This window comes from Sciurus vulgaris (genome assembly GCF_902686455.1).
Source record: "Sciurus vulgaris genome assembly, chromosome: 10".
NCBI lineage: Eukaryota > Metazoa > Chordata > Mammalia > Rodentia > Sciuridae > Sciurus > Sciurus vulgaris.
The window spans coordinates 1,241,926-1,262,256 of record NC_136470.1 but is presented as its reverse complement, the minus strand read 5'-3'; the positions used below and the strand labels follow the sequence as shown (position 1 = coordinate 1,262,256).

Genomic DNA, 20,331 nt, shown 5'->3' with positions numbered 1-20,331 from the left:
GGCCACTGGCTGCCTGGGCGTGCAGGACCTCGGGGTCAAGCCAGGCCCCAGACTTTCTGCTCCCCCAAGTGAGAATGTGGGGCTGGAGGCCTGGCAGAGCACAGGCCCCGTGGCCCTTCCCGCCATCGCTGTTTGTGCGTTGATCCCTCTTCCTGTCTGTACGCGGCCTCTTGGTGGAACTTGCAGCCACAAATTTCTTGGCCAGGATGTTCAGGTCTTAGGAAATGTCGAGTTTCGCACTTATTTTTAGCCTCAGGAATGTGCGGCTCGATAGTATTGGAGTTTTTTAAGCAGGGCCAACTTTAAGATAGAGCCATGTCCCTCGACCCCATGCCAAACCCCAGCTCTCTTGTCTGCAGGCGATGGTGACGGCTCCACACTGGAAACGAGCGGAGCCACTCTGCCCTGCAGGGGCTCCGCTGAGGCCCCCGAGTGGACGCTGCCAGGTCGGGCGGGGCAGGGCAGGGCCAGTCTCTCGGGTTGCTGGCAGACCCGGAGTGGCGACCCTCCCAGCCCAGGGCGCTGCCCGTGGTGCCCTCAATAGGCGAGCCTGGTTCTACTGGTGGCCCCTGGGCTGGGGTCAGGACCTTCCTCTCACAGGGGTGGGGTGGGTAGAGGGCAGTCGGGCATGGCTGGGAAGTGGCCCTGGAAGTTCCCAGTCACCCCAAGTGCACACTGCAGTCTCAGCGTTTGCTACCAGGAGCGTGTGGCAGGGTGCCTGGCCCCCAAGGCCTGGGTGACCTGGAGGGACCGGATGGGCCCTGGGCCTGGGACCGAAAGCTGGTTGTGCTCACAGGGCTGCTGGGTGCACGGCACTGAGCCGCTCAGGATGCCCCACCCACCTGCAGCTGCTCTGCAGGGTCTGTCTGTCCTCTCGCTCATTCCACACGCCAGATCACTGCCCCCAACCTGTGCACCAGGACTCCGGGCTCCTGAGGGTCCCCTCCCTGAGCAGCCCACCGGCAGGGCAGCACCTAGCTGCCAGAAAGGTGGCAGCAAAGTGGATACACACGGGTCCCCTCTAGGGTGCCCTGTCCATGTCCTGCTGTAGCAGAGGTGGACTGAGGCAATGTCCTGGAAGCTTCTGGGATAACACTGCTGTCCTGTGAGAACTGCTTACAGGCCAAGTCTGACCTTGGGCCCAGCTCCGCTGAGCTTTCCCTGCGGCCTCTCCAGCACTACATTTGGAAGTGGGATCAGCAGGAAGAGCTTTTAAAAATCACAGTCATTAAATTTTGAGGAGGTTTGTGAGATCCTACATCTACGCTGCAAGAACAGGGTTCTCTTCAAAAAAGGAGCACCTGGAGCCCCAGGGCAGTCCTCGGACACTTGAAACTAGATGTCAAACACAAAGATTCAGTGAGGAGCCTGGAAGATGGGGGGAATTCTCTAGAATGCAGTGAAAACAGACAAAGGTGTGGTCGTGAGAGAAAAGGTAGGCAGTGTGGGGCTCCTCGTGGGCACCACACACAGCCCCTGGTGGAAGGTCCCAGCGAGAGACGGGGCGGCAGGGGGCATACGAGAAGAGCTAGCAGAAGCAGCCCAGAATGGCGGCGGGGAGGAGCTGAAGGGACGGGCAGGCCCCACTGGCTGCCCCCGACCCTGCAGCCAGTCAAGCAGCAGGAGAGTCAGAGCCAGATGCCTCGAGCGTGGCCGTCACGCTGCCCCCACTCCTGCCGGCGTCCCTGGTGTTAGGTGTCGCAGGAAGGGACCTTCAAGCTTCTGAGACCTGGAACTGAGGCCTCTGTGCCCAGTGCAGAGGCCAGGGCTGCGGCCCAGCTGTGCAGGGACTTGGCACCTGCGCTTCCCACCGACTCCTGGGGCACTGTCTTGGCAGAGCAGTTGAGGCGCACAGGCCGGCGGAGACGCCCGTCTGTCGTTCAGGAGCAGGAGTGCAGTTGGGATCTGCAAGACCCACAGGCAACATCGTCCACGTGAGCCGATCCGAGTAGGAAGCACAAGAAGTGTGACCAGAGGGCCGTCGGCAGCAGCGTGAGATGACAGGCTCCACCTGGCCTGGAAGCTTGGGGCAGCAGCTCCAGGCGACACATGTCTGTCCCACCAGGCTTCACTTCCTTTGTACAAATTCTAAGTGTCTGCCTGGCGGTGCCAGCTTGGAACAGCCTGTGAGCTCTCCCACGCAGGAAGAGGGAGGGCGAGCGGGCGAAGGCGACCACGGCAGGAGGCTGTGATTGACAGGGCCGGAGGAGTCTTGGGCCTGGCTTCTTCAGGGTGAGCTGCACATGGCCCTGTTCTGTGCCAGAGGGCAGGGGCTGGGGTTCAGCAAGGCCTCTCCAGGAGGCCTGGGAGGTGAGGGTAGATCCTGCTAAGCAAGAGTCCAGCTCCCTCTCAGGGGGTGCGGGCTCTGCAGCCTGTGGGTGCCATTGCTGGGGTGGCAGCTGCGAGCCCCGGCTCAGGTTGGGAGTGTTCCCACCAGTGCGGCCGGCTGGACCCTGGGCTGCTGTGCACAGGCGGGGCCTTGCCGGGGAGAGCTGCTCTCCGCCTCCTCCCGCCCAGAGGTCTGCCCCAGGCTGAGAGCACACAGCCCAAGGCTGGACCCTGGCAGGCAGGGTGTGTGGGTCTTGGCAGGGAGGGGAATGTAAACAGTGTGGTCCTTGAAATGCACGAGAGATGCCTCAGCCAGGGGGGGCAGACGCCCTCTCCGCCCCGGGCGCCCGCAGGACGTCAGCACCGGCCTGGATTTCAAGTCCTGGATGCCACTGGTTTGGTCAGATCCCTCCTCTCTCCCTGGAAAGCATCCAAAAGCCACAGAGAGAAACAGATATGCAGGCTCTGCTATTTGGAACCAAGGAACAGCCCTGTAGATGGTGGGAGAAAGGATGCCGTCAGAGGAAGCCGGGAGCAGAGGTGACTGAGAGGGCAGTAAACAGGGAGCCCAGCTGGGTGGCTGCATCGAGGCAGGGAAGAGGGGGTCTTGGGGAAATGAGCCCACCGGAGCTGGGGTAGTATTAAAAGAAGAGCGTTTGGGACAAGTGGTAAATGTCAGGATCAAAGCAGCGAGAGGTGGTGCTGAATCAGGGGCCCTCAGCCGGGTGCCGCAGGTGTGGAGGTGGGGGGACCCTGGGAGCTACCCAGGAGAGAAGAGCAGGTGGGTCTGCCCATCCCATCACACAGAAGCGTGCATTTCTGCTGCTCAAACATTTCATAGTTAAAAATAAAATCTTAAAAGCATTTTTCTAAAATCAGAGCATTCTTTGAAACTTCAGAATGGGAAAAAAGCTTTTTAAGCTGTCCCAAAACTCAGAAGCTCTGAGCAGCTAATAAATTTGACCACAGAAAAATAAAACAATTTCTGCACAGCAAGAGCTAAGGAAATCCGAGCGGAAACAGACTGGGCTGTTCTTTCGTGGAGAGAGACCTGAGTCCTCTCATATGTAAAGAGCTCCAGGAAGTCAAGAAGGAAAAGAGTAACAATAGAGGAGGGAGGCAGAATATGTCAGAGGACTCACACCCAGTGACAGGTAATGGTTCCAGAACCCAGGAGAAGGCGCTGTCCAGGAGGAGAGCAGCTAAGTCCACTGCAGTGCCTGAGGAGTCCCCAGAAGCTCACTTGTGAGACAATGCAAGAATGTTCGGAGGAGAGGACTAGACTGTGAGAGCTGGATCAGTCCACCCGAGTGGCCACGTGGAGGCGGGACTGGGCAGGTGGTGCGTGGCAGGAGGAGGAAGGTCACTGGGGTGTGCCTTTGGGGTCATACTCTGTCCTTGGCCCCTCGCCCACACTCTCTCCCTGCCTCTTGGCTGCCATGCACTGAGCCACTCCCCCTGTGCCATGCTGTGCTGCCTCGGCCGAGCCCAGAGCTCCAAAGTCGACCCGCTGTGGACGACCTCTGAAGCCTGGAGCCAAAATACGCTCTTCCTCCCCTTGCCTGTTCTTGGTGTTGGTCACAGTGGAGCACAGATGACTAACACCCAGGGACCTGGGTGGGCCAAGGCTCCAGCTGCCCGGCACTGACCTGGTGGGCACGCAGGTCGGGGCTGTCCCAGGAGGAGGTTCACAAACACAGACCCTGGGCCTCGCCTGCCCTCGCCTCCGCATTGTCCTTGCCAAGCGCTGCCTATGCCCACGGCCCTGAGGGCCCTGTGGCTCCTCCCGGGCTGGAGCCCCTGGTGCCCGCTGTGCCAAGGCGGGTGCCTGGGTGGTTAGCAGGGCAGGTCGCTGCCCGACGCCAGGCAGGCGCCAGCTGGTCTGAACTGTGAGGTCTCCCAGGCCTGGTTGCTGGTACCAGCAGAGCAAGGGCTGGAACATGGCACTGTGCGCCTGCAGGGACCCAAGGGCCAGGGCCCAGGCGCGACCCTGAAGACGGACTCACGCCTGGCCGTGCGGCTCCCGAGCCCTTTGAAGACATCATTGACTTCAAAACCGACTTTTTAAAACAGAAGCAGCATCACTGGGTCGGCCAGGCCCCTCCTGAAGGAGCGGAGGAGTGGAGGAGGGGGGCTGGACTCACATGCATTGCTTTGGTAACTTTTTAAAATCCCGGTTTTTAAAAATAACAGAATGAATCAAACAACATTACTGTATGTGGATTTATGATTACACAAATGGTATGCCTTTGCGCCATGTACAAACAGAGAGGCAACATGTATCCCATTTGTTTACAATAAAATAAAATAAAAAAATAAAATAAAATCCCGGTTTTGCTCTTCGTGACTTTTAAAGCAAATGGGGCAGAACTAAATAAAGTAGAAATAAAGTCACATTTGAAAATAGAGTTCGAGAGCAGTATTCGAAATGCATCATTGATTAACAGAGCACTCGACCTGGACTGGCAGGCAGCCGTTCCCCGGGCGGAGGAGGGAGCAGGTGCCAGGAGCTCAGGACACGGAATGTCCCTCCTTGGTCCTGGACAGGCCACTGGAGGGGGAACACCCTGCACAATTTACGAAAGAGAAAGAGGAAAAGACTGCCTGCTCGTGGCTTTTGAACCATCGCCATCGTTTTTTAACTTAAGGGAGGCCAGACAAGGGACTCCAGGCCTTCCTGGGCCCTCACCCCGCAGCTGGACTCCTGCCACACCTGCAGGTGGGGGTCTGTCTGGGCACTGGAGTCCCACGCAGCCCTCACTCCAGTGTCCTCCAGCATTGTCCTGAGGCTCAACTGGACGGCGCTGGACTCTGCCCATGGAGGCCTTGGGGGTGCTCCAGGGGCAGAGCTGCTTCTGTGGAGGTGCTCCTTGGGGGACACTGCTGGAGGGGTGCTCGTGGGGGCTGCCAGGCCAGGAGTCAGGCAGGGGCCAGCCAGGAGGCGAAGCAGAGGGACTCACCAGAGTGAAGGCAGGGGAGGCAGGGGTGGAGGACAGGCGGGCACCGCTGTCCCCAGGAGCAGTCTGCTGAGCCACCTTGCACGCCCTGTGGTGAGACCCAGAGGCTGACAACAGGGCTCCTCCCAGGCTGCTCCCCACCCCACTGCCCTTGAGCGCTGCTGGGCTGGCCTCGGGTCAGGGTCCTGCAGTGGCTGCCGGCTGGTCTCTGCAGGTGGGGGTCCCTTCCAGGCCTGCCTGACCGAGGAGTCGGCACTCAGCCCCTGGTCTGACTGGCTGAGCTCAGCAGGGCCCACCACCCTCCCTGTGCCCATGTCCTCCAGCAGGGACAGACCTGTGGGCCCCCACAGCACCTGGACTGTCCAGGACTGCCACCTCCTGGGAGCTGTCTGTCCCTTACTGAAGGAGCCCAGGGCCTGGGACGGTGGGCCAAGGACTCCTCTCAGCCTCCCTGGGGGCCCCACCTGCGCGGCTCTGCTCCTAGCTCATTTATGTGCTGGTGTAAGGTTTTGTTTGGGATCAAAGAACTTCTGCAGCTGATTTGGGGGCTGCAGGCAGGAGCAGAGCAGGACACCCCCTGGCCTGGGCGCTGGGCAGGTGGCAGTGCACCAGGACACCCAAGCTTCAAGGGCACAGAGCAGTCAGGTGCCGAGCAAGATGGCACTGCCAGTGTTGCTTCTGAGCTGGAGAACCTCTCCGTTCCTGTGCGCCTGTGGGGCGGGGCCCGCGGGGGGCCCGCCCGGCAGAGGCCTCTGTCTGTGGGTGGGAAGGTGGCGACTGGGGTAGAAAAGAGCCCTCGCGCAGCCGCGTCGTTTAAGGCTCCACAGATGTTTATTTCCAGCCTGGAGCTTTCTGTCTAAATCCAATTTTGCATTTTAACCAAATTACTTTCATTCACGTTTGAATTTACACAGGGTGATGAATTCCTCGCTTGCCACTTCAAAAGCATCTCAGGGCTTTGCTATTTTGCCCACAGAAATATCAGGATCAGCCCAGACCTAAAGGGAGAAAGGTTTGTACGTCTGGTCTTCCGAGAACCCCTGGGCGATCTGGGGAAGGAACAGAAGACTGAAGGGCGAGTGCGATGACGTCGGCCGTGGCGCTGGGATCCACGCTGGGGCCTGTGTGCAGCGCGCTCCCTGACGTGGCACGTCCCTGGGGGTCCCAGGCCACGTCGGACAGGGGTACAGGGGGTGGAGGAAGCCTAGGGTTTGCCTGCCATGCCCTTTCTGCCACTGTCCATTCAAGAGCCAGGAGATTGGCCCTGCTGATGCCGACTACCTGGCCACTGCTGCTGCTGTGCGGTCCCCAGCACCCCAGGACATGGCAAGGGTACCCTGCCACCCAGGAGCAGTGGAGGAGCCATGGCACAGGGCGCCCTGCTGGGGTGTGTGTGTGTCTGGTTGTGCCTGCTTGTCATGCAAGTGTGTATGGAGAGTGGCCGGTCCTCACTCAGGGCTGAAGCTGGGAGGCTGGGCGGTGGTCGGGGTGTGTATTGTGCATTCTGTGTATTTGTGTATGTTTGGACCTGTCATCTCAGCTCCTTGGAGGCTGAGGTGGGAGGATGGCACGTTTGAGGCCAGCCTGGGCAACATGGCATGACCCTGTCTCAAAGAAGAAGAAAAGGACACGATGATTTCTGAACACAGAGACTCCGCAAAACCACAGGGTGGGGGTGAGAGGGCAGAGGAGGCTGGAGGAGGAAAGGTGCTCCAGGGCCAAAGACTCCCTTGGGAATCGGCCCAGCTAGTGGTGGACATCTGACAGTGGAAGGCGAGTCCCAAGGAGGAGCATGCGCAGCCAGGGACTGCCAGGGAGGACCCGTGCTCCTCACCAGCCACACTCCCCAGGGGCACGGCGTGGTGCCCGCGGCAGGAGAACGCAGCGGCGCCACAGAGCCACCCTCAGGCACATCCCGAGCTGCCCCTGGAGCAGTGGGAACTGGCCAGAGCCTGGTGGGGGGACGTCCCAGGACGCACACTGCCCCTTCCACGCCGGGGCGTGAGGCCTTGTGTCCAAGAGCTCTGGGCAAAGGCTGGGCAAAGGATCTGTGGCAAAGCCATGACCCTTCGTGACGGCCAGCTGTGTCCTCAGCGGCGCAGGAGATAGGACGTGGGAGCTGATTGCAGGTCTTTCGTGAAGATCGTGCATCTCAGGCTAACCTGTGGTTGGATGGTTGGCGTCCAAGATTTTTCTGCAGAATACATTCCCACATTTTCAAAGCCTGAGGCCTGAAGATGTGGCTGGTACTGCTCTTAAAACCCCGGCCACCTTTCTCGGATCTGGTTGGGGTGTCTGGGCATTTGCTACCTCAAAAAGTGAACCCCTGAGATAGAGATATTCATTTGGTAAGAGATAAACTGCAAGGAAAATCCCAGATTCAATAGCTGTGGCTTTATAGCTCACTTGGGTCCTCCGTAGTGAAAGTGCCCCAGGCAAACGGTCAGCTGACCAGTGCCTGTGCAGCCCTTCCAGGTGGGCTTTCCCATCCAGTGGCCTTCAGTTGGCCAAGAGACCTGTTCTTCTTGGAGATGCTGAGGGCAGGAGGTGGCTGGTCCCCCGTCCTGCCCTCTGTCGGTCTCCAGGACGTCCCTTAGCCAATCGATGGGCACGGATGTGCTTGGCAGGGAGCGCCAAGCGCCAGTCCACTGGTGAGCATCAGCCTCTTCGTGGTGAGGTAACTTTTGGCTATTTGGGCACAAACTGAAAATACAGTATTCGATTATAAAAGGGTTTAGGGAAATCAAAGTTGAGCAGGTGTCAAGAAATCATGCAAAACAGAAAACACGCTGGAGGAGCAGGAAAATCTCTCTGAAAACTTAGAAGCCACAGAAAGGTGCAGAGCATTTGCCACTGAAGTTCTTTGGGGAAAGCAAATTCTCCATGTTTGGATGCTATTCACATGAATTTTGTTTGAAAAGGCAAATACTGCAGTGCCTGAGCCTGAAACCGTGTTTGCTAAGTGGGAACAAAATGGCCTCCGGGGAGGTGGAGGCAGCCACGTTTGTCTGGAGCAGGGCTGCAGGTGGGCAGCAGGCCGGGTGGAGAGGCCGAAGGCGCTGCTGGATTCCACCCCACCGAGGGCCAGGTGCCCGGGGAGCCCAAGCAGCAGCCGCACACAGGCTCCTTCCTCACCTGCTTCTCCGTGTGCTCCAGACAACGGGCCATCTGCAGCTGCTCACGGACAGGAAGTGTTGACGACTGGCAGGCCTGGGTCCAGCAATCGCCTCGCCCCTGATGTGGACCACGGTCAGAGGCCTGCCTGTCCTCGGGGGAGTGCCGCTGGAGGCCCCGCACCCCAGGCCGAGAGTCCAGGTCAGCCGCTCAACTCTAGACCCACATGCTGCTTCTCAGGTGGCCATGGGGCCCTGCTAGCTCCGCACACGTGGGGCTGCTCGGCTCACAGAGCTGCAGCCTCTTCCTGGCGCCCCCTCGATGCCAGCCCAGCCTCCCATTGGCCAGTGGGCTACCTCTGGGTTCCAGACCTTGAGCAGGAGGGACGTGCCCTTGCAGAGTGGATTGGGAGGCTCTGTGACCTGAAAGGCACCACGGAGGGACAATGACAGAGCCCTCCTTAGCCTTTGCCCCAAGGCCGCGTGGAGGGGCACCCTCCCTCTGCTCAGCCCCCACTGTCTCCCCCACGGACTGGACGGGGTCCCTGCAATGGTGCTGTTGTGCCCTTGGTGGTCTGCTCCAATGGCTGGCCTCCCGACCCAGGACTCGTGGTTCCCTCCGCTCCCTTGCCCCTGCCCGAGGCGCTGGCGGGCCTCCTGCGTCCTGCCCAGCCCAGCCCAGCTGTCTGAGCAGGGCCCATGGCAGTGTGCACTGGACGCTGGCTTCTCCTGAGCCCTGGGCAGTGTGCGTGGCCGCTGGCTTCTCCTGGGCTCTGTTGTCTGCACACCCTGTCATCACAGCTGTCTCCCCAGCGGCGAGGGATTTATGCTGCTCCACTCGAGCACAGCTCATTCTTGCCCTGTTTTATCCGCCCTGGGATCTGGACAGGGGTGTCTGTGCCAGAGCTCCCGTTCTGACCTGCTGTTGCCGTTCCAGAACATTCCGTCCTGGGGACGTCTGAGCACATGGCTGATGCTCAGTGGGGGCGGGACCAGCTCCAGCTGGAATCAGTGTGCTCAGAAGAGGGCCTTCCAGGGCAGGAGCAGGAGGCCTTTCCCGCAGGAGCCATCCCTGCCCCAAGCAGAGCTCCAGAAGATTCTAGAAGGCCAGCCCTTCCCAGCCTGGCTCTCCCTGGACTGAGGTCCAAGAATGGAGCCTGGTTTCCACCCACTGTAGGAAGCACTTCTGCCTTTCTGCTGAGTGTCCGGCAATCCTTGCGAAACCTCCGAAGAGCAGAGGAGGGTCTGCCCTGGCCCACGGTGGTAGGCACTGCAGAGCTGCGGCTCCTGCGGCTCTCCAGGTTGGCCAGGTCCGTCTCCCGGTGGCTTCTGCCCCTGGGAGGCCTCTCACTGGCCACCCGGGTGGTCGGGATTCCTTGTGTTTCCTCAATGTGCAGCTTCATGGTGAACTTCCCATCCTCCATGTGGTCAGGGCCTCAGCCCTTTGTCCACGGCCACCCTGCCAAGGGCCTCCAGCCATCCTTCCCCGCTGCTGCCTGTGTCCTGTGGCTTCCTTCCTTGCTCCTCCCCTGAGGGCCTGGGCCTCTCTTCCATCAGCTCTTCCTACTCCGGCCCTCAAAGGCAGGCTCTCTAGAGTGTTTCTGGGAGGCCAAGCCTGGTGGGCAGCATCAGGCTATCCCGGGAGACCATCGCCCTTCTGCGTGCAGAGGCCCTGGTTTTCCTGAGCCTGCTATTGCCATGTGTGGGCAGCCAGGCGAGGCCTCTTGGTGCACCATGTGCCCCCCTGTCCATAGGGCTGGTCACCTGTCCATGGGCTGGTCACCAGCAGACGCCTGCAGTGCTCGTCTTAGCTTCTGCTAAACAGCAGCCTGACCCGGTGCCGGCTGTGGGGCACAGTCCCGTTTGCCGGCTGCGCAGGCAGCCTTCCCTGAGTCCCCTCACAACACCTGGCCATCAGGCCCACCTGGGCGACACTCGCACCTGGACCAAGAAGAAATGGTGCTCACGTTCCAGTGCACGGTTCCTCCACCAGCAGCCTGGGCCCAGGACTTGGGTCCAGCAGGACAGGTGCCCTGTGCCGCAGGGGCCGGGGCTGCTGCTGCTCAGTCCTGGAAGGAAGAGCGTTGACTGGACGCCGTCCTGAGAAAGAGGAGGCCTGGGAGGCCCAGAGCAGCCCTCCTGAGACTGTCTGTTAAGTGCAGCCATGTCCTCAGCTGCCAGCTTGGCTCTGCGGCCCTGTGGTAATGGACCTGGACTTCAGTGACAGCTGTGGAGCCAGGAGGCTCTCCAGGAACATCCCGGCAAGCCAGGCCCCTGACCTGGAGGGGACACAGCCCTCTTTAGAAGCCATGCTGAGAGTTTGCTCCATTTGTCACCTGAAACAATGGGCTCAGTTCTCGCCCTGAACCGGGATGGTGGGTCAAGTTCTCTCTGCAGGTCCACTGAGCTCAGGCCTCAGGGACTGCGTGAGGCCCGCAAGCCAGGACAAGCTGCCTGGCTCAGTAAATGTAACTGTTCGTCTCTCCCCAGCCCCCCACAGAGCTACGGGGCATGTTTGACCAGACTTCTGGTCTCCCCGTGGCCCAGAGGAGTTGGCATGGAGTCAGCCCCACAGTGCCCAGCTGCCTGCGAGGCTTCTCCATCCTGCCAGCCCACAGGCCCCTCTGAACAAACTCCAGAGCAAGTTCCGGCCCTCCTTCCCAAGCCTGCTATGGGGCAGAGGGGCTGCCCAGCACTGTGCCATCTCCAGTCCCATAGTCTGGTCACGCCCCTGCCAAGCACCTCGTGTCACGAGGGTCACACAGGCTCTTCCTGCCGGGTGCCTGGTCACCTGCCCTGCCTGCACATGAATGTGCTGGAGAGCCCGTTCCCGACCCTGGCACGGACGGCCCTGGGGAGGGAGCCCTTGCCGACAGTCTGTGGGCAGCGGTGGGGTCCCCGCTCCTGCCTGGCCCACGAGCCTCCTCCCTGTTGGTCAGCAAGGCTGGCCCAGGGCAGTTCAGTTCCGCTAGGGCCCAGGGAGTGGCAGCTCTGCCCCCCCATCTGGAGAGCCCAGCCCGGCTGGGCCGCAGGCAGAGCCACATCCGTGCCTTACCCAGGAGGGGAGGGAGTCCAGCCACCTCAGAGCTGGCGCCACCCCTCCACCCCCTGGAGGCCTGGAGCCCTCACCACCCACTGGGTCTTGGCCTTCCTGGGTCACTGCAGCCCCAGCTCTGCCTGGGTTCTCCCTGCCCCTTTCCTGCCCGGGATGCTCTCCCTGCAGACACCAGGCTCCCTCCTTCCCTCCTGCCTCCCCAAAGCTCAGCTGCCCTGCTTCACACCGCTCCCTGGCCCGGTCTCTGCCCCGTGCTTGCAAGCAGCACTGGTTCTCACTGGTCCCTCGACCCCAGACACCGCCTGGCCGTGCCTGCTGCCTGCGGCGTCAGCGAGCACTTGTGGGTGTGCTGAGTCGGGAGCAGCAGGCGAAGGGCAGGCGTCAGATCTGCTGCTTTGCAGAGGGACTGGCGAGTCACAGGGCGGCTCTGGCCCCGAACTCTCCAGGGGCCGAAAGCTTGAGGCCCTAGGGGCAGGGGAGGGCCTTTGTCACCTCATCTGCTTATACTGTCTGGTGTTTGATCCAACATAATAACCTGCTCAGAGAATTAAATTAAAATCTCTTTTTAATTAAAAAATGGGGGCCTGGGACTGTACCTCAGAGGTAAAGCATCCGCGTAGCTTGCACGAGGCCCTGGGTTCCATCCCCAGCACCACAAAATAAATAGAGAGAGAGTTGTGTCTACAACCCAAATGTTTGGAGCAGGTACCTGGGACGTGCCCTCTTGCCCCTGACTCAGCAGGGAAAGCTGATGGCAGCCCCTGGGAGCCTGGAGGGAGGTGCTGGGCATCGGGGCCCGGGGCTCGGTGCCACATGCACAGCTCCTGCCCCACCAGATGGAAGCTGGGGATTGGGCCTGTCCCTGGGTCACCTGGCAAGTCACGACAGCGAGGTCAGTCGAAGGGCTGCACCTTCAGATACAGGCTCCAGGGACCATCCGACACCTGGTGGGTGAAATGGCACTGGGGCCAGTCTCTGTCTTGGGTGCCTCGCTGCAGCTGGCCCCTCATGCAGGTCAGGCAGGAGAGGGAGAGCGAGAGGGAGAGGTGGCCAGGGTCAGCTGGGTGCCCTGGCAGGCATGTTGGACAGGTGTGCTAGACAGGCACCCAGGGCGGGTGTGCTGGCCACGCTAGACAGCTGGGTGTGAGGAGCGGCCACAGGGGCCATGCAGAGCTCACTGCTACCCCACTGGCCATAGCACTGAGCCCACGCCGGGGGGACAGGCCATGCAGGACAGAGCTCCTGGGAGTCAGCAGGGGTCCTTCTCCGCTCATCGGTCCACATGATTGTGCCAACTCCCCGAAGGCGGCTTGTGGGTAGACGCTGGCAGATGCTGCTCCTCCTTTTTGCTCTCATGCTGGAATGAGCATTTGTCTTTTTCTTCTCTCTTCAGGGCTGATCTTACAGGAATTCGGGCTGGGTGGTGTGAGGGGTGGTGAGTGAGAAGTCCTCTCAGCCAGGAGCCAGCCTTGGACGTTGGGGCAGCCTCTGACTCTTGGCTCCTTCTGAGGAGCTGGGTCTGGACTGGGCAGGCTGCTATCCAGGAGGTGCTGGGCTCCACACTGTGTTAAGGCCACACTATGCTGTAGATCAAAGCACAGTCCCCCATCCATGTGGACACAGGGGAAGCCAAGGCCACCCCCACCTCAGTTCTTGGAGACTTTCGGCCCCAGGAAGCTGCTCTGTGACAGAGAATGGGGAGATATGACAGTTTAAACCAGAGACTGCATCCTGGCCAGATGGAGGGGCAGGGACCGTATTCACCCTTCTGCTTGAAATGACCAAGAGCAACCCAAAGAGACAAAATACATGGACCATGGCCTTCAAGAGCCCAGGCATTGGGTCACGGAGGACAGCCATCCTGAGAGACGGGACAGCCTGGGTGGCTGCAAGGTGAAGAGGCGAGAGAGGAAACGTCCGCAGGCTCTGCAGGGTCAGGGACCAGGCTGTTCCAGGAGGGCCTGAGAAGCAGGAAGGCGACCTGCCTGAGGGGCGGAGCTGGGCTGCGCCTGGGCCTGCCCTTCTCAGGGTGGAGGCTGTACCAGTAGGAGCCCAGGCTGAGGAGAGAGCCGGTTTCCATGCCCAGTGACCTCTAGCTCCCACTGGGCACCGTCCAGGACTGGAATCAGGGGGGAGCACCTGGGTCTCCCGGCTGCCTAGGGCCTGTTAACGTTCTATTTTTGTACTGGGGTGATTTGCCATGAGCTGCATCCCGGCCTTTCATATTTTCTATTGAGTCAGAGTCTCACTAAGTTGTCCAGGCTGGCCTTGACCTACAATCCTCCTGGGTCGCTGTGTGCATGTGCCACCGTGTCTGGTCAGCATGAGGGACGTGTTGAAGAACGGTCCTGAGTTCTCGAGTTGGCACTAACCCTGTGAGCTCGCGGGAACTAGGGAAGCGCTCAGGAGATTAGCTTCCTCTAACAGGAGCCAGGTAGATGCTAACTGTGGGCCAGCTGCTGTGACAGTACTGTGGGAAAGTTTCCCCTGGCACAGCATCTGCAGGCCCACTCCCAGGACACCCAACTGCACAAGATGTCCACCTGGGGGGTCCAAAGTTCCTTGCAGCCCAGGGAGGCGGCACAGGCTGTAGAGATTGGCCCGCATGCGGGGCCCACACCTTCCAGGGGAACATGCAGGGGTGGGAAGCCCGTCTTCAGAGGGTCCCCCGGGGCACCCGCAGGGCGGAGGCTCTGTTGCTGGTCACAAGCTGGGGGAACAGGCTGGACATTGCCACCCACAGTGGCTTCTCCAGCATCTGTGCCTCCAGGCCCAGAGGCCACCAGCCCAGCTGCTCGGGCCCCTGCTGCCCTCCACAGACACCAGCGAGCTGCAGCTTCTGTCGTCTTCCTGAGCCAGGGCCGCTTGGTGGAAAGGCAGAATGTTTTTAGACCGGCTTTCAGCGGCGTGGCTGTGTCTGAGAGCAGCAGCAGCTCCAGCCACGAGGAGCCTGTGCTGTGAGCGGTCGTGCTGGCCCCAGCTCCCGCAAGCTGAGAGGTCTTTTAAGGAAATCCCTCCCCACTGCGGGGCTGAGTCATCTGGCTCCCATCTCTGGTCTCCTTAAATAACCAGAATCTCAAATTAGCACGAGGAAAAAGAATCAGAAAAACCTTTCTTTATTGTAAGAGGGAGACCAAGAGCTGACCTGTGGGGCCGAGACAGCTCCATTTGTCAACATTTATCTCTCTTCCTGTGCCTTCCGGTTTCTTCTATTGGTGGAAGGCAGTGTCCAGCCCCAGCAGAATGGGAGGAAGCACAGGGACGGGCAGCCTGGGCTGCCCGTCGCACACCGTTGCTCCAGAAATCCTCAGAAATTGTCTCGCCACAGAGCATTCGCTGGGATGTGGCCCCGAGGTATTTTTAGGATGCATTAAGGTGGCGAGCCCTCATCTGCAGACTGCAGTCCACCCACCCCCAGCCATCTGAGTGGCAGCGCTTCTTTGGTAATCCGGCTCTGGAACAGTGGCCGGGTTGTTGCTCACAGGAGGCGCGCTTGCTGTGAAGAGTCACACAATAACCACAAATTACAGAGGAAGCTGCCAGCCCTCGCTCAGGAGAGCTGCCTGCTCACCCTGCGGCCCAGCCAACGCCCGCTCAAGGCTCCTGGGACGGGTGGGGCAGAGCGAAGGCGAAGGGTTTCCCTCAGATTTAGCAGAGGAGAAGGAACAAGACCGGAGGACTGCCGGGCTCCACATGCAGAGAAGAGAGACCCCCGAAGCCAGCCAGGACGCCCCCGCCTCGACCCCTCCGGAGACGGCTGCGTCCCCAGGTGCTTGTGAGCAGACAAGTGCCCAGGACAGAGCGGAGACCTGGAAGCGAGTGGCCCCAGACGCCAGGGATCTGCTCACGTCACAGGGTGTGCACATCTCTGGGAACCGGACTTTGGGTGCCGGGTGGGCTCGCTGGATGGCCTTGGGAAGTCCCCCGTCACATGCAAGCCAGCCTCCGGGGCGGGACCCTCAGGAGAGCGGAGACCATGCGAGGGCCCCAAGACGCGGACACCTCTCCCTGGACGCAGGGAAAGGCACCCTAACTGTAGCTCCGAGAGATGACCAGCCACAAGAGCAGGGAGCTCTGCTAGGCAGAGACCCGGCCACCCGGCTGCAGGCGACTGAACACGTGGGAGGAAGTGCTCGCCCTGTGGCACCCCGAGGGCCCAGCTCCTCCGGTGGGCGGGGAACTCCGTGGACTCAGGATGAGGGACCGAAAGGCAGGGGGGTGGGGAACCAGGCCGAGACTTGAGCGGCAATGCACGGAGAGGGTATTGAAGGGGCCTTGGCACGAGAGCCAGGCGCTGGTCTGGAGAGCCTCTGCAGCCAGGGAGGACCGCCGCGGGAGGTCCCCTGCCTGCCAGGAGGGCTTCTCTTAATGAAGCGCAAGTCCTTCCGCCAAGTGAGCAGGTTGAGGAAGGCTGTTGGGCATGAGCCCCACTGGGCGCAGGTGAGGCTCAGGGACAGACTCCGACTGCCCGTGGCAGGCGTGGCCAGTGTCCACCACAGCATCCTCGGCCCATGGGGTCCTGCGCCGTCCTGCCTGCCTCCCCTACCATTCATGGTCAGGAGGACAGGGGCTTCCCTGGAGCCCTTCAGAGTGGGGGGTGCGTGGGACGCTCTCATTCAGACACACCCCCCGGGACCCGTGGCAGATTCCACATGTGGAGCCGTCAGCAGAGGCAGCCTGAGAGCCACCTGCGGTGCCGTCCCAGAGTCGGGAGGGCTCACCGAGTGCTGGTCCCCACAGGCCGAGCAACACAGATATTACCAGAGAGTCAAGGAAAACATGTGCTTTTCCATTTTGGGAAATAGTCAGATTTTATATTCCTCCAAAAATAGAAGTGGAATTCTAGAAAGCAAAAAATAGGTGGGCTTGTGTACGTATGGGATTCCAGCAAACGGGCAGACTGTAAGCGCTCATCTCTCTGGAATGTGGTCGCTGAACCAGAGAGCCTGGGGGAGGCCTGGCCCTGCTCCTGGCCTGCGCTGGCTGACCCCTCACTATGGGGCCATCTGAGGCTACCTGGGCCTGACCTCGGCAATCACACTCTCTCCCACCTGCACCCGAGGTCACAATGACGAATGGGAGGACGTCCCCTCAGTCTTGCTACAGTTCTGCCCAGTAACCTCGTCACGGGTGCCCACAGTGGCCAGCGCTGGACAAGTTGAGCTACTTCCTCCTTCAGGCCCTGGATTCTCCAGGAACACTGAGCACCATGGCCCACTGCGGGCAGGGAGGGGTCTCTGTCCCCAACACAGGCAGACACAGTAGCTTACTCTTGCAGGTACTTAGTACAGTCAGCTCTGAGTTTATTTTTTAACTTTGTTTAGAAGATGTCCCTTTTGCCGATATGTGATCCTACAGATGGCCTCTCTGACCAGGTCACAGACCCAGGAAGGAACTCACGTCCAGTAGGGAGCTGTCTCTGTGCCAGCCAGGGCTGCCTTCTTGCCCTCCAGAGAAAAGGGGGCTTGGGGCCTCTCGTCCTCCAGGCATGGCCGGGCACCCAGGACGGGACGTGGTGGGCAGGAAGCAGCTGGGCAGAGCTGCACCCCAGCCAGGCTGCAGCAGGCCGGCTAGCCCCGGACGGCTTCACCCATGCTGTCCCTTCCCTGTTGTTCTGGAAGTGCGACTCTGGGAGGGCTGGACACCTCCAGGGCCAGTTCCAAGCTGGGCTTGGTCCTGAGGCAGGGCTCGTCCAACACTTGGCCTTCAGTCAACCTGACTGACCACATCAGGAAGCCCTGCCGTCATCTCAACAGGGCAGAAGAGAAGAATGTGTGGAAGTCAACGTGCTTCATGGAAAGAAACGCTCGGCAAAGCGGGAATAGAGAGGAACCCCCCTCGTCTCACGGGGGACATCTACCTGAGACAGCACATGGTCGATGCTGCTCTTGCCAGTGAATGTGCCCACTGAGCCCAGGGATGGACAAGGATGCCCTCTGCCAGCATGCTGCTCAGAACCAGACCACGGAAGAAAGCAATCAAGGGCCGAGTGACTGGAGCACAAGAGATAAAAGCCATTGGTCACCAGGAGAAGCGACGGAAACTGTCAAGGTGGGAAGATTGCTGAATACAAGCTTCATACAAAAATCAGTCCTGTTCTTTACAAACCAGAAGCCAGTGGTCACAATAAAAACAATGTTAAAAATCGTCCTAAGCACCAGATACCTAGGGATGACTGCAAGGAAACGAGAGTGAAGTCTGCCAGGAGACAGCAGCCGAGGGAGACGCAGCCCAGGAGCTTGCACAGGCAAGGCGATCTTAACAAAGGTTCTAGCAGGGCGTTTGGGAAAGTCCACAGCCAATTCGGAAAGTTCCACGTGCAATTTGGAAAATACCAGGTGCAGCCCCGAAAAGCTGAAGAACAAAACTAGAAGAAACCTCAGTGGCGCCCAAAGAGAACTGGTGACCTGCTTCAGAGCTGGGACGTGGATTTGGAGCAGGTGGGCAGGGCACCGGACACAGTCCCCGAGCATGTGTGGACACCCGACTCGTGACAGAACTCCAGGGGGGGCCAGGAGGCTGAGACCAGCAAACAGGGTGCCTGCAGGAGGTCCGCAGAAGCCCTGTTCTGGAAGCAAGAGGCAGGATGCGACCCCAGGCCCTGCTGCTGACCACTGCTGACCACTGCCTACACAGGGGCGGCGGGCTGAAGACCACACCTGCAGGGCCGGAAGGTGGATGCAAGGCCAGGTGCTGTCTGCTGTCAGGCAGGCCCAGGTTAAAACGGGCACGTCTAGTCCACGAGGACCGTGGGCACCTGTGGTCCTGCTCTGCTCCTTGCCCGAGGGCTCCAGGGAGTGCACTGGGCTGTTGCTGAAGTGCACATCTACGGTATGGGCACTCTTCTGTGTTCCATTCGTTAACAAAGCGTGTTGAAGTACACGCGCATGACGACCCTTCTCGGGTGCGGCCTCGGCGATGCCCGGGCGCCAGGTGCTCCCGTGTGACGCAGCTCCAGCCTGGTGCTCGGGTAAAACTGCCCACCAATACCGTGAACGCACAGTGGCTGCCCGGAGGACGTGCTGCCCAGCCCTCTGCAGAACAGCCGCGGGGGCGGAAGGGAGCAGGGGTCCCAGCCGCACCCCTTTGCCCTGTTCTCGAGAGAGACGGCTAACACAGTAGTTAGGAGATGACTCAGGAAAACAGACAAAGAGAAGCAGGAAAGCCCATCGGCACCTGGAGCCGTGGAGCAGCGGGCTCCAGGAGCCGGGCTACCTTTGCACCCAGTGACGCCACAAAGCACCCCCTCCAGCCCGACGTCAAAGGTGCCAACTGCGACTCCCGTCTTCTGCCAGTGGCCTGAGGGTGGCTGCACCCAGGCCTCCGGGGTCGTCCTCCACAGGGTGGTCAGACACCGGGTCCCTCCACCCTGTGTGCCGACACCACCCTGGTCCTGCCCTGCCACTGGCCTGCACGGCCACCCTGGGCCCTCGGCATCCGTGTTCCCTGGTTGAAACCACTGCTGGTGGAGGGGTGTGGATGTCCTGAGGGTACGCTGCGTCCGCATGCTGCGTCCCTGGTCCAGTGGGGAGGCACGTCAAGGGGTGGCCCTCGAGTCCTTCAGGTCACAGGGAGCTTAGTGACAAAGAGGCCCCACGGGCCTGTTAGTCCCTTGTCCCCTCCGGCCCTTCCACCCTCTGAGGAATTGTTTTTCCCTCTTTTCTGGTACCAGGGATTGAACCAGAGGCACTTTACCACTGGGCCATGTCCCCAGACCTTTTTATTTTTTATTTTGAGAGAGGGTCTTGTTAAGTTGCTTAGGGACTCACTAAGTTGCAGAGGCTGGCTTTGAACTGGTGATCCTCCTGTCTCGGCCTCCTGAGTAGCTGGGATTGTAGGCATGTGCCACTGCACCTGGCCGGAACTGCAGGGTGTAAGGTGCATACTTAATTCCATTCTTTTTGCAAAAGGACAAACGTCTCAGCATCACTTATGGAAGTCACCTGTCCCCACTGATCTGCAGTGGCTCTTCTGTCACACATCAAGCATGTGAGTGTCGAGTTTCATTGGTCAGTTTACCCATCTTTGGGCCAGTGGTTCATGGCTCTAGGTGCTGCAGCCCCACAGTGCATCTCTCCACTAGGTGGGCGGTGCTCTACCTGACTGCCTCCTTCAGGGGTGTCCCGCCTCCTCTAGCCCCCTGGCCTCCCGCCAGGCGCTGCAGAATCAGTGGAGCTGCAGGAAGATCCCTGCTGGACTATTGAGAAGGGTGCCCTGACTTGGGTAGCTGGAGTAGAGGGGCCTCCTGGGCGCGCGACTTCTCTTGCATTGCATTGGCGTCTGCACGGTCAGGAGCTCTCCCTGCTGTTTAGAAAGTCTTTCTCCTCAAAGAGCACATGCTTATTTTGGGGTTCAAGTTCACACTATTGTGCACTATTGTGCACTACTGTGCTATCGTGCCCAGGATCATTTTCTAAGTTACCCATTTGTTGCTACAGTATAGAAATTGGTTTTGTGCGCACCATTAATTCTACACCCAGCAATCCTGTTAGAGTTTTATTAAATCTAAGAGTTCAGCTGTGGGCTTTTGATGCTCTGCACAGGTGACCACGTCGGTTTCCTCCTTTACACCTCTTGGCGTACGTCCATCTTTGCTCTGGCTCAGTGAAGGTTGCTAATAGCTGAGGACAGCACACTCCTGCACAGCTTCTGACTTAGAGAAACTTCTTGACGTCTGTGCTGCTGCTTCAGGTGTTCTTGCCGATGTCCTTTGGCAGGTGAGGAAGCTCTCTCTGTCCTTGGTTCTATTTTTCTAAACATGCATGATGCTGGGTTTTGCAAAAAGCTTTCTCTGCAGCCTCTGCGATGACCATATAGATGTTGTTTTTTTTTCTTTTTTTTCTTTTTTTCTTTTTTTGGTACTGGGGATTGAACCCAG

General features: G+C 59.8%; 1 long non-coding RNA gene across 1 annotated transcript in view; it reads right to left on the bottom strand.

Moving 5' to 3' along the window:
* Positions 1–19,168, bottom strand: part of LOC306637907 — an 81,682-nt gene extending 62,514 nt beyond the window's left edge. Inside the window, exon 1 of the long non-coding RNA XR_013757302.1 lies at positions 19,135–19,168. This is a non-coding gene — a long non-coding RNA (uncharacterized lncRNA). The remainder of the gene's footprint in view (positions 1–19,134) is intronic.
* Between the last annotated feature and the right edge of the window lie 1,163 nt (positions 19,169–20,331).